The following is an 18,568-nucleotide window of genomic DNA, read 5'->3' as shown; positions in this document are numbered from 1 at the left end:
ATCATTCATAGCATTACTATAATTGTTTTGCTTAAAATTATTACTATTTTTATAGTTGAGTGGAGGGGTTAAGGGGAGATTGAATAGGGTAGAAATTAATTAGGTGGGTCCAGGAGGGAAGAGAGATTTCCTTGTTATTTATACATACATTAGTAATAATAATTGTAATAATAATAAAAATATAACAGGAGTGTAACTGGCTGGCTATTTAGAGGCGGTGGAGGCCGGGTTTTAAATAAAACATGTTACTGTAAAACTAACAGTTTGTGTTTTATTTATAAAAAAATGTAAAGTACATATCAATGTTTATTATTATTATTATTATTATTATTATTATTTTTTATTATTGTTATCATTCAAATTATTACTATTACTGTTCTTAAATTACTACATTTATTGTTATGGGGAGAGGTTAAGGAGAAATTGAGTAGAGGAGAGATGAGTTAGGAGGGTCCAGAGGGGTAGACAGATTTAATTGTTATTTAAGCTAATAATAATAATAACATCAAAGGAGTGTGACTAGCCGGCTATTTAGGGGTGGTGGAGGCCAGGTTTAAAATAAAACATTGTACTGTAAAAGTAACACTTTGTGTTTTTATTAATTTAAAAAATTGACAGTACATATATATGTTACTGTTGTTACTGCCATTAATACTATTATTTCTATTATTATTATTACTATTATCATTCATAGTATTACTATAATTGTTTTTCTTAAAATTATTACTATTTTTATTATTAAGGGGAGATGGAATAGGGGAGAAATTAGTTAGGAGGGGCCAGGGGGGAAGAGAGATTTATTGTTATTTAAACTACTACTACTACTACTATCAAAGAAGTGTATTATTATTATTATTGCTATTATTATTATTAATATTATGATGATTATTAATATTATTACTGTTATCATTCATACTATTACTATTACTGTTCTTAAATTACTAGTTTTATTGTTAAGGGGGGGGTAAGGGGAGATTGGATAAAGGAGAAATGAGTTAGGAGGGGCCAGAAGGGTAGAGAGATTTACTTGTTATTTAAGCTAATAATAATAATATTAATAACATCAAAGAAGTGTGACTGGCCGGCTATTTAGAGGTGGTGGAGGCCGGGTTTTAAATAAAAAATGGTAATGTAAAACTAACAGTTTGTGTTTTATGTATAAAAAAAATAACTGAAAGTACATATCAGTGTTTTTTATTATTATTATTATTATTATTGCTATTATTATTTTATTATTATTACTGTTATCATTCATATTATTACTATTACTGTTCTTAAATTACTAGTTTTATTGTTATGGGGAGGGGTAAAGGGGAAATTGAATAGAGAAGAAATGAGTTAGGAGGGGTCAGAGGGGTAAAGAGATTTATTTGTTATTTAAGCTAATAATAATAATAATTATTACAATAATAAAAAAAATCAAAGGAGTGTGACAGGCCGGCTATTTAGGGGTGATGGAGACCGGGTTTTAAATAAAACATGGTACTGTAAAACTGTAAAACTAACAGTTTATGTTTTATTAATTTCAAAAAATGGACAGTACATATCTATGTTACTGTTGTTACTGCCATTATTAATATTATTTATTATTATTATTACTGTTATCATTCATAGTATTACTATTATTGTTTTCCTTAAAATTATTACTATTTTTATTGTTGATGGGAAGGGTTAAGGGGAGATTGAATAGGGTAGAAATTACTTAGGTGGGTCCAGGGGGAAGAGAGATTTCCTTGTTATTTAAACTTATATTAGTAATAATAATTATAATAATAATAAAAACATCAGAGGAGTGTAAGTGGCTGGCTATTTAGAGGTGGTGGAGGCCGGGCTTTAAATAAAACATGGTACTGTAAAACTAACAGTTTGTGCTTTATTTATAAAAAAAAATGTAAAGCACATATCAATGTTTCTTATTATTATCATTCATTCATATTATTACTATTACTGTTCTAAAATTACTAGTTTTATTGTTATGGGGAGAGGTTAAGGGGAAATTGAGATGAGTTAGGAGGGGCCAGAGGGGTAGAGAGATGTAATTGTTATTTAAGATAATAATAATAATAATAATAACATTAAAGGAGTGTGACTGGCCGGCTATTTAGGGGTGGTGGAGGCCAGGTTTTAAATAAAACATGGTACTGTAAAAGTAACACTTTGTGTTTTATTAATTTTTAAAAATTGAAAGTACATATATATGTTACTGTTGTTACTGCCATTAATACTATTATTTCTATTATTATTATTATTATTATTATTATTATTACTATTATCATTCATAGTATTATTATAATTGTTTTTCTAAAAAATATTACTATTTTTATTGTTAAGGGGAGGGGTTAAGTGGAGATTGAATAGGGGAGAATTGAGTTAGGAGGGGCTAGGGAGCAATAGATATTTACTCGTTATTTTAATTATTAATAATAATAATAATAACATCAAAGGAGTGTGACTGGCGGGCTATTTAAGGGTGGTGGAGGCCGGGTTTTAAATAAAACATGGTACTGTAAAACAAACACTTTGTGTTTTATTTATTTAAAAAAAAATCAATAGTACATATCTATGTTACTATTGTCACTGCCATTATTATTATTACTGTTATCATTCATAGTATTACTAGAATTGTTCTTAAAATTATTACTATTTTTATTGTTTAGGGGAGGGGATAAGGGGAGATTGAATAGGGGAAAAATGCGATAAAAGGGGCCAGGTGAGAAGAGAGATTTACTTGTTATTTAAATTAATAATAATATTAATAAAAACATCATGGAGGCCCAGCTTTTAGATAAAACATGGTATTGTAAAACTAACAGTTTGTGTTTCTATTTATTTTGAAAAAAAATAAAAGTACATATCAGTGTTTATTATTATTATTGTTATTTTATTATTATTATTATTACTGTTATCATTCATATTATTACTATTTCTGTTCTTAAATTACTAGTTTTATTGTTGAGCTGAGGAGTTTTTTTTAATTCAATAAATTTTTATTGATTTTTATAAACAATTACAGACATAAAGTTAAACTGACAGTGCTGAATCATTGTAAAAACAATATATTGACAATTGTTAATTCACAATAAATTTGTATATTCTATTTCAAAGAGAGCTTGGACGTGGTCTCAATTTATTAGAATCAAACATCAACACTTGATATATAGATAAAACAATTTCTGAGAGGAACTAAGATGGTCATTTGGGATTGATTTCGATCAAACAAGCCTCAGATATGTGTCATTTGAATCTCAGCTAATCATCACACAAATGTAAAATTATTATATCAGACATTTGCCATTCTCCATCGGGATTCAACAAACTATCGCTAAAGACCAACCGAAGTTTAGTTGGCATGACGAGCATACGTCGATTCAAGCCACCTTGACCATATCTTAAGAAATTTCTTTTCTGACTTTCTGGCTATAAACACATACTTTTCGTGTGAAACTACTTTGTTTACCAACGATATCCATGCATTAATGTTCGGGCCGCAAGGTGCCATCCATTCCCTCGCTATGCACACTTTAGCGAACATGCACATATTGTTTACAAATAATTTAGGGTATCTACCAATAGACTCATCTTCAATGTTAGCCAGAACACAGGACACCAGAGTGAGGACATCCTGTGGTATACCTGTGTCTGATATAATACGACATATTTCTTACCAAAAAGTATTTATCTTTGGACATTGCCATATAAGGTGCCAAAAATCTGCCTGTATTGAGTTACATTTGGGACATTGCGTGTTTGACCTACCCCCAATTGTGTATAGCCTATTAGGTGTCATATATACTCTGTGGAGTATGAACAGCTGTATCTGTTGAAATCGAGAAGACACTGTAGCATTGCGTGGAATGGCCAAGGCTACTTGCCATGCCTCGTCAGAGAGTGAACCAATATCATTTACCCATTTTTGTCTAATATGCGCTAGGTCAGATGCATGATGCCCATCCAATAATTTATTATATAAAATAGAAATCAGGCAGCAGGAACCTATCAATGTCATCATTGTTTTAAGCGGTGAGTCACAGAGAAGCAGTGGAACCCCTCTGAATTGAGCATTAAGTGCATGTCTCAGTTGAAGGAATCTGTAAAAGTATTCCCCAATTAAGGTGAGGAGTTAAGGGGAGACTGAATAGTGGAGAAATAAGTTAGGAGGGCCCAAGGGGACAGAGTGATTTACTTACTATTTAAACTACTACTACCACCACCACCACAGTGTGACTGGCCGGCTATTTAGGGGTGGTGGAGGCCCCAATTTTAAATAAAACATGGTACTGTAAAACAGTTTGTGGGTTTTTTTGTTTAAAAAAATTGAAAGTACATATCAGTGTTGTTTATTATTATTATTATTGTTGTCATTCATAGTATTACTATAATTGTACTTCTTAAAATTATTACTGTTTTTATTGTGAAGGGGAGGGGATAAGATGAGATTGAATAGAGGAGAAATAAGTTAGGAGGGGCCAGGGGGTAGAGAGATTTACTTATTATTTAGACTAATAATAATAAAAATAATAATAATAAAAACATCAAAGCAGTGTGACTGGCCTGCTATTTAGGGGTAGTGGAGGCCTGGGTTATAAATAAAACATGGTGCTATAAAACTAACTGTTTGTGTTTTATTTATTTAAAAAAAATTAAAAGTACATATCAGTGTTATTATTATTATTATTATTATTATTATTATTCCTGTTATCATTCATATTATTACTATTACTATTTTTTAATTAGTAGTTTTATTGTAAAGGGGATCGGTTAAGGGGACATTAAATAGAGGAGAAATAAGTTAGGAGGGACCAGGGGGTAGAGAGATTTACTTGTTATTTAAACTAATAATAATAATAATAATAATAAAAACATCAAAGGAGTGTGACAGGCCAGCTATTTAGGGGTGGTGGAGGCCCAGGTTTTAAATAAAATTTTGTACTGTAAAACTGACAATTTGTATTTTATTTATAAAAGTACAGTACATTTCAGTGTTATTATTATTAGTATTATTATTAATAATAATTGTATTGCTATTATGTTATTATTATTACTACTATTATCATTTATATTTTTAAGGGAAGGGGTTAAGGGGAAATTGAATAGAGGAGAAATGAGTTAGGAGGGGCTAAGGGGTAGAGAGATTAACTTGTTATTTAAACTAATAATAATAATAATAAAAACATCAAAGGAGTGTGACAAGCCGGCTATTTAGGGTTGGTGGAGGCCGGGTTTTAACTAAAACATGATACTATAAAACCAACAGTTTGTGTTTTAGTTATATATATAAAAAAATGACAGTACATATCTGAGTCACTGTCAGTGTTATTATAGGTATTATTATTTTTATTAATGTTTTTACTATCATTACTACTATTTTTATGTTTATTATTTTAGTTGTTATTATTATTAATATTATTACTTTGATTATTAGTGGTAAGGGGAGGGGTTAAGAGAGGAGTGAATAGGGGAGAGATGAGTTAGGGGAGACCATGGGAAAACAGAGATATACTTGTTATTTAAACTAATAATAATGATAATAATAATTAAAATACCAAAGGAGTGTGACTGGCCAGCTATTTAGAGGTGGTGGAGGCCAGGTTTTAAAGTAAACATGGTCAACACATATTTGTATTATTAATATTATTATTATTATAATTATTAGTTATATTATTAGCATACTGTATGAAATAAATATTACTTAATATTAAAGGAAGATTGAATAGAGGAAAAATGAGTAAAGGAGGACTGGTGAAGATGAGAGAAGAAGATTACATTTCTTCCCTATGATAGGTATGAAGGAGCAATATAAATAAAAGTTAGAGGGAGAAGAAGTAGGAAGAGAGGTAGGGGCAGAAGATTTCTGGCAGGTAGATATTCCATGTTTGATAGATCCTGTTTTAGAGGTGAAAAAGTGACAAAGTTAGAGGCAGATAGCAAAGGAATTATAGGAGCTGGGAAGGGCAGAGAAAATGTCAAAGAGCCACTTGAGGATTTGGAGGAGATGAAAGCCTTGAAAAAACACCACCACCTATCTGAGTGAGTAAAAAAAAGGTCACAATAGTAAAGAGCTATGAGAGAAAGACAGGTTTTAATTATGCTTAGGGTGAAGAGTAATAGGTCATGGATGGGGCCATTTTCTTATTAGATATAAGTTTAAAATGTAAAGGAATAAAGAGGTATCACATGCCAATAAAAAATAATGATAAAAAAGGTTTCTTATGTGAGATTTACCAATTATTTCAAGTCAATTGGCAAAGACATTATAGGCCAAATGTAATAGGGTGAGAGTTTTGAAAATGTGAGAGTTTAGCAGTTAACTTTCACACTCAGGGCCGGCCCTAGCCAATTTGGTGCCCTAGGCAAGATTTTGGTTGGTGCCCACTAGCAGATAATCCCACCACCAATTTTAAAGTGGGTACACACCTGATAGTCAATCTGCAGATATATCTGCAGATTATAGTTGTTTATACACACTGAGCCGGCCGTCACATAGCAATCCCCTTCCTGCTGGCCATTGCAGCAAGTGTAAGGGCGATCGGCTGAACGCTTGTACACACGGCACGATGAGCAGATATATATGCCAACGGCTGTGCTGCACAGCTGACGCGATATGTCTGTGAACAACGTTGTTCACGGACATATTGTGTGTACGGGATATGTTCGTCATCTCAGCGGATGAGATGCGAAGATATATATATATACATATATATATATATATATACAGTCAGGTGCATAAATATTGGGACATTGACAGAATTTTCATATTTTGGCCTCTATTCACCACCACAATGGATTCGAAATGAAACAAACAAGATGTGCTTTAACTGCAGTCTTTCAGATTTAATTTGAGGGTAATTACATCCAAATCAGGTGAACGGTGTAGGAATTACAACGGTTTCTATATGTGCCTCCCCCTTTTTAAGGGGCCAAAAGTAATGGGACTATCAACTCAAAAGCTATTTCATAGACAGGTGTGGGCTATTCTTTCGTTATTTCATTATCAATTAAGCAGATAAAAGGTCTGGAGTTGTGACATATGAGATCCAAAGAGCTGTCACTATCAGTGAAGCAAGCCATCATTAGGCTGAAAATCAAAACAAACCCATCAGAGAGATAGCAAAAACATTAGGTGTGGCCAAATCAACTGTTTGGAACATTCTTAAAAAGAAAGAACGCACCGGAGAGCTCAGCAACACCTAAAGACCCGGAAGACCACGGAAAACAACTGTGGTCGATGACAGCAGAATTATTTCCCTGGTGAAGAAAAACCCCTTCACAACAGTTGGCCAAATCAAGAACACTCTCCAGGAGGAAGGTGTATATGTGTCAAAGTCAACAATCAAGAGAAGACTTCACAAGAGTGAATATAGAGGGTTCACCACAAGATGTAAACCATTGGTGAGCCTCAAAAACAGGAAGACCAGATTAGAGTTTGCCAAACAACATCTAAAAAAGCCATTACAGTTCTGGAACAACATCCTATGGACAGATGAGACAACTGAAACTGATTCCTCTGCTGGAGTGATCTCCTCTAGTGATCAGGAATGTGCTACAGAGCCAAAAACATCAGTACAGCGTCCCCCTTTAGGGGTACGCATGCGGGCCAGGACAGATCCATCTACAGATCCAAAACCCGTCGCGGAGGGCAGTGGGCGAGGACGATCAAAAAGAATATACAAAAGGAAGATGTAGTCTTCAACTTGTCCTCAAGGGCACTGACTTCTGATGAAATAACAGTTTTAAACAAAGGCTTGTCTTTTGTCCCTACTCAAGATTTTGACACATTCACCAGTAAAGTTGACTTATACAAATTCACCAGGAAGATTAAACTCAAGGAGTGTTATGGTGATACAGACGATCAGGAACATCTACCTCCTTCATACATCAAAAAATCTAAATTTGATCCAACATCAATTAATCCAGCTATTAAGTACTTCCACAACAGAATGGAAGAATATATAGATACTGTTTCTGGCAACACACATCCAACACAAGTGGCTGTTCGCATATCCAATCTATCCAATGCTGAAAAAACAGCACTCCAAAATCTCAGCAAGTACAAAGACATTGTGATCCGCCCTGCGGACAAGGGTGGGGGAATCGTTGTACAAGATCTGGATATGTACAAGTCGGAATTGTATAACCAACTATCAGATCAAGAGGTGTATCAACAGTTAACAGGTGACCCTACACAAACGTTTAAAAAAGAGCTAGACAACATACTGTCGGCTGCGTTGCAAAATCAGATCATCTCTAAGAAAACTTTTGAGAGTTTAGTTCAGGATTGGCCGAGGGTACCTGTATTATACAGTATCCCTAAATTACATAAAAATGCTATCAACCCACCTGGCAGACCGATAATTGCTGCCAGGGACTCATTGTACTATACTGTATCACAGTATTTAGATTACCTACTCCAACCTGTGGTACAAGCAGAAGCCACTATCTTAAAGGACACAACATTCTTCATTCTCAAACTACAAGAGCTTTCGCCATTAACTACCAAACATCTTATGTGTACAGTGGATGTGATGAGCCTGCACACTTCCATACTCCATCAGAAGGGCATCGAGGCGATCCGATGGATCCTTATGAATAATCCAGCTTACTCTGGCCCAGACATCACGTTTTTCCTCACCCTACTACAATTAACTTTAACTAGAAACTATTTTTTGTTTGATAAGTACTTTTTACTAGGGGTGAGCGGGTTCGGTTTTACTCGGTTTTACTCGGTTCTTATCGCCACTTTACCGCAAATTTGGCTCGATTTTATTCGCTATCCAAAACACATGTTCGGCGACAGCCAATAAAAAGATCCGGGTAAAACCGAGTAAAACCGAACCCGCTCACCCCTACTTTTTACAAAGATCCAGCTGTGCCATGGGGTCATGCGTGGCTCCTAGCTTCGCTAACCTGTACATGTGTGAAGTTGAAAGGGACCTGTTTTTTTCATCTCCTGAGATTCAAGGATGCATTACAGCATATTTACGGTATATCGACGATATAAGGCACTAAGGAGTCATTTACACAAACTATGGAAGACATCAATTCTGCAGACTGTCCCATCAAATTTACTTTTGACAGTAACTTTGAATCTATGCACTTTCTGGATGTAGCTGTGTCAGTCAATCAGAAATTAGAAATTTGTACAACGATCTATTTTAAAGCCACAGACAGGAACACGTTTCTGCAAGCAGGTAGCTTCCATCCACCAGCGCTCAAATAAGGATTACCGTTTTCACAGTTCCTCCGTATCATACGGATCTGTAGTGACCCAATTGATGCCAGTCAACAAATTTACAAGATGCTAATTAAATTCATGTCTAGAGGCTATAGTCCAACATTGCTTAAAACAGTGAAAGCCAAAGCTTTCCAGAATGGCGGCTCTCAAAAAGGTAAAAAGAACTTCAAAATGTTCTAAAATATTATGGGTCCAGGATTTTTCCAACAAATCATGGGACCTGATACAAACCGCTAAATCAGTATGGCCTATTTTGACGACGGATTCCTCTCTGAAGATGCTTCAAGCTACAAAGATAACCCCTGCTTTCAAAAGGGGTCGCAACATTAAAGACCAGATTGTGCATAATGACATTTCACAACATAAATCACAAACCCCTGAACATTTTCTTACCAGAAAGCCAGGCAATTATAAATGCACAGGCTGTATCACTTGCAGTCATTTAGAAACTGGCAACATTTTTGTTCATCCCCACTCCGGCCGCAAATTATACATCAGATATGCCTTAACATGTACGAGCCGTTTTGTGGTGTACTACATACGTTGCCCATGTGGTCTTCTGTACATTGGCAAGACCACTAGGCAACTTAAAGAACGCATGGCTTTACATCGCTCGAGTATCAGAGCTGCCCTAGAGAGAAAAGAAGTTGATCAGCCCGTGGCTAAACATTTTAGGGACTTTAAGCATGGATTATCCACACTCCGTTGCAAAATGATAGACTGGATTCCACCAAACATCAGAGGTGGCGACAGAGGACGGGTCCTCCTACAGCATGAATCACGTTGGATTCATAATCTTCAAACACTCCATCCTGGCGGCCTCAATGAAATGAATTCATACACTTGCTTTCTGTAACCATTTTTTTCTCCCCTGCATTTTTCTTTCCTCTCATTTTACACTTTGTTCAGGCTGCTGGTGATTTTTTGATCACCTACAATTTTTGTCTTTTATTAGTCCATTCTTTCTCTTTATGCTTGATACGTTATTTGTTTACATGTCACCTAGGTGATGGGTCACACACTGGTGTACACGCCCCCTCATGATGACGATGGAGCCGGCGCTTTGGCGCTACCAGTGGCGTCATCGGACTCTAGACGGGACGATACAGCATGGTGCAGGCACACAGGGTGAACACTATTTAAGGTATGTTACAATGTTGGCTTTTCATGTCTTGATAAAAGTGAATGTCACTGAAACGTTGGCAACTAGCAACAGTTTTGCTGTGATTTCTTTCAAGTTGTGAAGTCTCTTTGAGTGCCTCACGTTATCCCCTGGCTATATATATATATACAGTCAGGTGCATAAATATTGGGACATTGACAGAATTTTCATATTTTGGCCTCTATTCACCACCACAATGGCTTTGAAATGAAACAAACAAGATGTGCTTTAACTGCAGACTTTCAGATTTAATTTGAGGGTAATTACATCCAAATGAGGTGAACGGTGTAGGAATTACAACAGTTTCTATATGTGCCTCCCACTTTTTAAGGGGCCAAAAGTAATAGGACTATTAACTCAAAAGCTATTTCATGGACAGGTGTGGGCTATTCCTTCGTTATTTCATTATCAATTAAGCAGTAAAAGGTCTGGAGTTGATTCTAGGTGTGACATTTGCATTTGGAATCAGTTGCTGTCGACTCTCAATATGAGATCCAAAGAGCTGTCACTATCAGTGAAGCAAGCCATCATTAGGTTGAAAATCAAAACAAACCCATCAGAGAGATAGAAAAAACATTAGGTGTGGCCAAATCAACTGTTTGGAACATTCTTAAAAAGAAAGAATGCACCGTAGAGCTCAGCAACACCAAAAGACCCGGAAGACCTCGGAAAACAACTGTGGTGGATGACAGCAGAATTATTTCCCTGGTGAAGAAAAACCCCTTCACAACAGTTGGCCAAATCAAGAACACTCTCCAGGAGGTAGGTGTATATGTGTGAAAGTCAACAATCAAGAGAAGACTTCACAAGAGTGAATATAGCGGGTTCACCACAAGATGTAAACCATTGGTGAGCTTCAAAAACAGGAAGACCAGATTAGAGTTTGCCAAACAACATCTAAAAAAGCCATTACAGTTCTGGAACAACATCCTATGGACAGATAAGACAAAGATCAACTTGTACCAGAGTGATGGGAAGAGAAGAGTATGGAGAATGAAAGGAACTGCTCATGATCAAAAACATACCACCTCATCAGTGAAGCATGGTGGTGGTAGTGTCATGGCGTGGGCATGTATGGCTGCCAATGGAACTGGTTCCCTTGTATTTATTGATGATGTGACAGCTGACAAAAGCAGTAGAATGAATTTTGAAGTGTTTTGGGCAATATTATATGCTCATATTCAGTCAAATGCTTCAGAACTCATTGGACGGCGCTTCACAGTGCAGATAGACAATGACCCGAAGCATACTGCAAAAGCAACCAAAGAGTTTTTTAAGGCTAAAGAGTGAAATGTTATGCAATGGCCAAGTCAGTCCCCTGACCTGAATCCGATTGAGCATGCATTTCACTTGATGAAGACAAAACTGAAGGGAAAATACCCCCAGAACAAGCAGGAACTGAAGACATTTGCAGTAGAGGCCTGGCAGAGCATCACCAGGGATGAAACCCAGCGTCTGGTGATGTCTATGCGTTCCAGACTTCAGGCTGTAATTGCCTGCAAAATATTTGCAACAAAGTATTAAAAAGTGAAAGTTAGAGTTAGGATTGTTTAGTTTGTCCCATTACTTGGTCCCTTAAAAAGTGGGAGGCACATATAGAAACCGTTGTAATTTCTACACTGTTCACCTCATTTGGATGTAATTACCCTCAAATTAAATCTGAAAGTCTGCAGTTAAAGCACATCTTGTTTGTTTCATTTCAAGGCCATGGTGGTGGTGAAAAGAGGCCAAAATATGAAAATTCTGTCAATGTCCCAATATTTATGCACCTGACTGTATATATATATATATATATATATATATATATATACATATATATATATATATATATATATATATATATATATATAATAACAAAAAAGTGGAAAAAGAGCGCCTCCTAGAGCAATCTCAAATAGACCATAGGACCGTTCACCAATCTTGTTCACCTATGTGGTGGAGGGGTACCTTATATAGTGGAATAATCCACAATTTGATCAGCATAAAAGAATCACTGTCCATTCAACACTTTGCCTTCTTCATCAATGCGGGATAACTCAATCATGTATGTGGCAGTCTCAGCAGTTTATGCACTCTCAGGTACAGTAGGTAACATCTAGACAAGTGATAGCTGTCTAATGGTGGTGCTGTCCCTCTGTACAGTCACTATATAGCACAATACCAGACCCTCCAACATGACCTGTTCCATATATATATATACACTTTACACTCCAGACAAAGAATCATAATAGGCAGGAAGTTAATCATCAACATTTTGATGCTTTAATGCATTGTTTTCAAGATACAAAAACAGATTAAACAAGATACTTACATACCCTACACCACACCACGTGCAAACGCCACGGCATCCGGGTCCAGCATGAAAAGGCCCACTGATGACATCACAGGCACGACCCGTTGCCATAGCAACATATGTGAAACTAAAAACAAAATAAACCATCGTTTAAAGAAGCATGTCGTTGTAGATGCAGATGTAACCATATTGTGACAACATACCCACATGAACCGATTATAACACAATAAAATGGTTGCAAAAAACATGTGAGAAAACCGGCTTATCTAAGTCACAGACATAAAGCAATCATTTAAATATCATAATCAAGAAGAATAAATAAAGCATCATCACCAGATCATGTGACATTTATGTCAGGCAAGAACCCAAACAACATTCGTTGTCACGTCTGACACCCATGCCACACATCTGCTCACAAATTACCCCATTGCTAAGGTAGAACTTCTACTCAGACAGTACCCGACTGCGTCCCTAGTTACTGCCCCACAATGCCACTGTCTGTCTCGCGCTGCTTTGTGACGTCACTGACCTGCAGCACCCGGCGCCCGCAGGAGGAAGAATGGACGCTGAACTAGCACTGTCACTTGTATCATATAAAGGTAAGCACTTGCACTTTTGTCATTTTTCACACCCTGATGGCAAAGCTATTTAGGCTTTGAAACATCGGCTGAGTAAAAGATAAACTACTTTTACACATTAATGCCACGCAGCAATGCCCGGCCTTTACACATTATGCCACACAGCAATGCCAATCCTTTACACAATATGCCACAGCAATGCAAATCCTTTTCACTGTCGACGCCGGATGATTGGCTGAGACCAGATCTTAAAATTAATATAGAGCGACGCCATTTTAGGTTTCCCCTGATGACGCCATCTTGTGTCGTCAGCATGAAAACATTGTGTGTGATGCTAATATGCTATTATTAGCATCGTGCGATCGCATGGCCACCACATACTGTTTAAAATCCTATCATACCCTATACGCACAAATACACCTATAAATATATATTTAAAGACTTCATATATTCAGTGATGACAGACATGTCTTGTGGACATGTTTGTTACAAATAATTAAGAATACACAAGGATACTGTGAGTGTTTGCTCTGCATACAGATACAGTGTGTCTGTGACAATTGAAGTATAACACAGACACTGATATGCTGAATGTGGATTTGAAACAATGGTCAGACGTTTAGCTATCATATAACAATTGTAGGCCTTGTATTCAATGCTGATGTGGTTAAGTAGAACTAACAGTTGTATTCTGGATAAACATAGGAGAACCGTTTGTTAAAATTATCAGACTGTTTGCCAAAGCTTGCTCCATCTATGAACAGGATAAACTCCATTGTCTGTCATCCTTTTAGTTCAGACAGAAGTAATATTAATAATAACCAGTTTGAAGCTATGTATATAAATATATATATGAATATATATATATATATATAATATGTGTATTTATATATATATATATATATACATACACTTAAACGATCACATGGGTATCCAAAATGCGTGCACACATATATATACAGTTTCATTTGTAAATAGAAACACACAGCGCACCTTTTATGCTGCATGTAGACACACAACGCATACTTACATATAATCATAAATATACATGCACTCATAAAAGGTTCCTGCACATCATAGTTATTAATTATGATGTAAAAAGCATGTATTTGATATTAATGGTATACAACATGATAGACATGGCATGTTTGGTACTAAACTGACACACTGTTTGTTTCCAGATATCTGAACCTATCAGCGAGGGAATCGTATATCTTCCATTCGATGGTTATGGAATATAGGAAATTATTGGTTAGAATGTATACACTGTAATGTAGTGTCTCTATCTAGTTTAAATCAATTAAAGAAAGACAATGTAATCTGGAGAATTGGGACATACCCCTAGTGAACTGTCCTATGAACTACAGCGTACTGCAAAGACCAAGAGCAAGAACCAATGGAATTATGTTTGTCTGTCTACATTGTTGTTTTCATGATCTGTTAGGGTATATAGCCTGTGTCCCGGTCCCAGTTAGTAGCCATTCTCTTGTATGACCACAGACCTCAGGATTGATGACTGTAACTGGAACCAGTGCACCTGCGTATGTATCGACTGTAGCTTGTTTATGTATAATCTTTTGCGCTAATTGTATTTAGATCACAGCGTGTAACTAAACACTTTTTATATGAATAATAACTTTTTTGTGCTTTGGAACCACACTCAAAGTCTGGAAAGCAATTATTTCTTGTGCGACTTACAACGCTAAATAGCGACATTTAGGGTGTATAGATTATTAGGTATTCATAGTTGGGGCTCGCAGTGAGGTCACGCTACCAAATTACATGGTAACACAGGGTTATCGATCTCTCTCCAAAGGGTAGACGGCGCCATACACAGGAAACGACACACTGTGTCCGAAAACCTGCTACCTCTTGATGTTGAGAGACCGATATCCATTATTGTGTGAGTTCAAGGAGCGCTGATTAGAATCCAGGGACAAGGAAGGAAAAGTTTGTTTTCTTTCATTGTTAAAGTTTGTGTTAGGGGGTAAGTCGCACAATAGCATACGCATATTTCCTGTATTGCTGCCGCATGTTCAACCAGTCATTGTATTCATAGCACGATTGCTTGTTAAACCCTCTGAATTATACTGCTCTATTTAAGGAGAAGGTTTTATTTTTTTTCTGCGCAGAAAAGGTGTATGTAATTGAAACGTGTGATTGTGAAGGCTACTGTCTGTTAAGCCTAAAAAGTGGAGGTTACTGTCTGTTAAACCTCAGTGGAAACTTGGTAGGTGCCTGACGGGGCCTACTGGGCCAGTGTACAAAGCAGGTACATTGTGGTTATCGAGAATCGAAGGGGTTTCTTGGTCCGGCACCCTTTAATCGCAAAGTCCATTGATCAGTTAGGTTCTTTGGGCAATGCGATCAAACCACATAGTTATATAAACTGTGATTGTGAAGTGGGTTGTTGTGGGAGTGAAACTGCTGGCAAGGTTAGGAGTTATTGGAACTCCTAGATACTGCCAATAATTCGCTAGGTGGTTATTTTACTCCTCGTTTATGCACACGGACCATATCGCCTAGCGGAAAAGTGGTGCATAGCGGGAAGAAGCGAGCGACTGAAGCTTGGTTTGAATTCACCGCAGATAGAATAATTTACAATAGGTGGTTATTCTGCTCCTCGTTGTGCAAGCCGACTAACGCCCGGTGGGCTGACTGTGCATAACGGGAGGGAGTGCGTGAACGTAGCTCTCTGAAAATCGTTCACCAATCGAAATTCTCTAGAAGCGTTTCCTCAGATGGGTGCAAGTCAATCTCTAGTAATGGTCGATGATGTGCTGCTGGTGGAAGGGCCACATGGATCGGCCAGGTATGTTATGTTTAAAAAGTATGGTGCATATGCTACGGCGTACTGTGACATATGGGTCAAGATGACCAAGAAATGTAGAACACCTTTTCCTAATTTTGGTAGCTTTGATTTGAAGGTTTTGAATAATGTTAGAGAGAGTATATGTTTAGTGAAATCTCTAAAGAAAAGGATAAAGTTTAATGACTGTTTAAAGTTGTGGGAGCATGAGGGAAAATGTGGCTTAGCAGTGTGCACATGACGCTAACTAGCGTCACACCCACGACACAAGGGAGCGCGTACGCAACGCTAAATAGTGTGTGTGCGCCGCAAAAGAGTGCGCACACACAGCAAGGTAGCATTGCGGAAGGTAGTGTTAGTAGCGCATGTACACCACCTCCGCCCTATGCGGATGGGGGTCAAGGTGTAGTCGATCTCAACAATCATAAAAATTTAACAAGTAACTTGTACCCTCTCCTAAGCAACTATAAGGAACATGTTTTTGATGCAAATGATGAACCTGTTGTAATGTCAGCTCTTTCCCATGTTGCCCAAATGTTAAATGTACCATCACAGCAAGCACAGGTAGCTGTCCCACCAGTACCAATAGTGGTAGCCCCACCATTGATAGTGCAGGAGGTATTAACACTGCTGTAACAGTAGCGGAGGTTGTTAATACCATACGTAGTAGTAGTAGGCTGAACCCTCAACCAGGTAATCAGGTCAAAGGTAGCAGTGTGGCAGGCATCCATCCCGTCCGGACAATAACTGTTCCCAATGGGAATCCTGATGCACATGGTGTAGTGGCCACAAGGAATGTAGTGATGCATTGTCCATGGACAAGAGCAGAACTACATTCTATAATGACAGATTTCCCTGACCCTGGGAAAGAACTAGCAAAGTGCCAGAGATTTGTAAAGGATTTAGGTAATGCTCATGAGCCAACCAACAAAGATTGGCGAGTGGTATTACGGGCATGTCTTCAACACAATACCGACGTGAAAAAGTTTATCACGGCCTGTGTATTGGATGGAGATAGTCCCCATCATTGATGAAGGTAATCAGGACAGCATTGTCACCCAGTTGGCCGTATATTTCCCAGTAGTAGTTAACTGGAGTTAGATTTTTACAATTAAGCAGAAAGAGGGTGAGTCTGCAGCAGATTATTTCACCAGAGCGCTGCGGACTATTACCCAATACACAGGTATAGAGGATATAAAAGACAACACATACCACAGGGAAATGACAATCACAGTGCTTATGGATGGTTTTAAAGACACTCTAAAGGCCAGGGTTCAGACCTCACTTCCTGGTTGGAGGGGAGTTATGGTAGACACACACAGGGAATCTGCAATTGAACATGATAAAAACATCCTTAGGAAGAGAGAAATGCAGAGCGAGAAACTAATGGCTGTTAGTATTCAAGCTCTGGAAGGAATGCAAATAACACCGCAGCACTCTTATCACACACAGCCACAATACACTCATCACACACAACCTCCAAACCCTTATCCTCATACACAACCACAAACTATTCATAATCCCCAACCCACACAACAACCTTTCAATACACGTCAACCACGAAGGTGTTATAGATGTAACAAGGAGGGGCACATAAGTAGGTTTTGTAAAGCTAGACAGTGGGAAACCCCAAACCAGGGAACACCGAGATACCCACAGAAGGGACACCCACCACTGTCAGGACAATTCCAGCCATCACCTGCTCACATTGTAGCAGTGAATGCTTTGCTGGAAGAAGATTGTCAGCTCTAAGTGTCAGGTCACACCTGTAGTCTACAGCCAGTCAGGTTAACTGGGAGTACTAGCTTCCCTAGTAACCTGTAATGACGGTTGATGTAGCTGGTACTAAACATTCTTTTCTTGTAGACACAGGGGCGACCAGATCAGTGATAAAATCTCCATCTAATTTACAAGTGACCAGCAAAACAGTACCAGCAATGGGTATAACTGGTAAAGTGCAACATTATCCTTTAACCAAATCTGCAGAGGTTACTATCGGTCCATTGCATACCAGGCATTCCTTTCTCCTGGCAGCAGCTGCCCCTACTAACCTACTGGGAGGGGATTTGTTATGTAAAATGGGATGTGTCATTTATTGTACCCCTGATGGTATATTTTTAGTTATCCCAGAGAGAGTTGCGCACGAGGTGAGGGATATATTGGACACTCCCCAAAGGTTAATGTTTCACTCTACTGTTTCAGATAAAAATCCATCTCAGGTAGAGCAGATGTTATCTCAAATACCGGGTTCACTTTGGACCAAAGATGAACAGGACACTGGATTGATGGCAAACGTAGCTCCCGTAATGGTAAATCTAAAAAGTGGTAGGCAAGCTCCAAAAATTCCCCAGTACCCGTTAAACCCAGAAGTTGAGATAGGAGTTTTTCCCATAATTGAGCGGTTACTACAACAGGGACTTTTAGTCCATACAGCAAGTGTAGCCAATAGTCCCATTTTTTCAGTGAATAAGGCTGGGGGGAGGGGCTATAGGTT

Source organism: Taudactylus pleione, unplaced genomic scaffold (assembly GCF_031769625.1).
Source record: "Taudactylus pleione unplaced genomic scaffold, aTauple2 ptg000154l, whole genome shotgun sequence".
NCBI lineage: Eukaryota > Metazoa > Chordata > Amphibia > Anura > Myobatrachidae > Taudactylus > Taudactylus pleione.
This window is presented reverse-complemented; position numbering follows the sequence as displayed.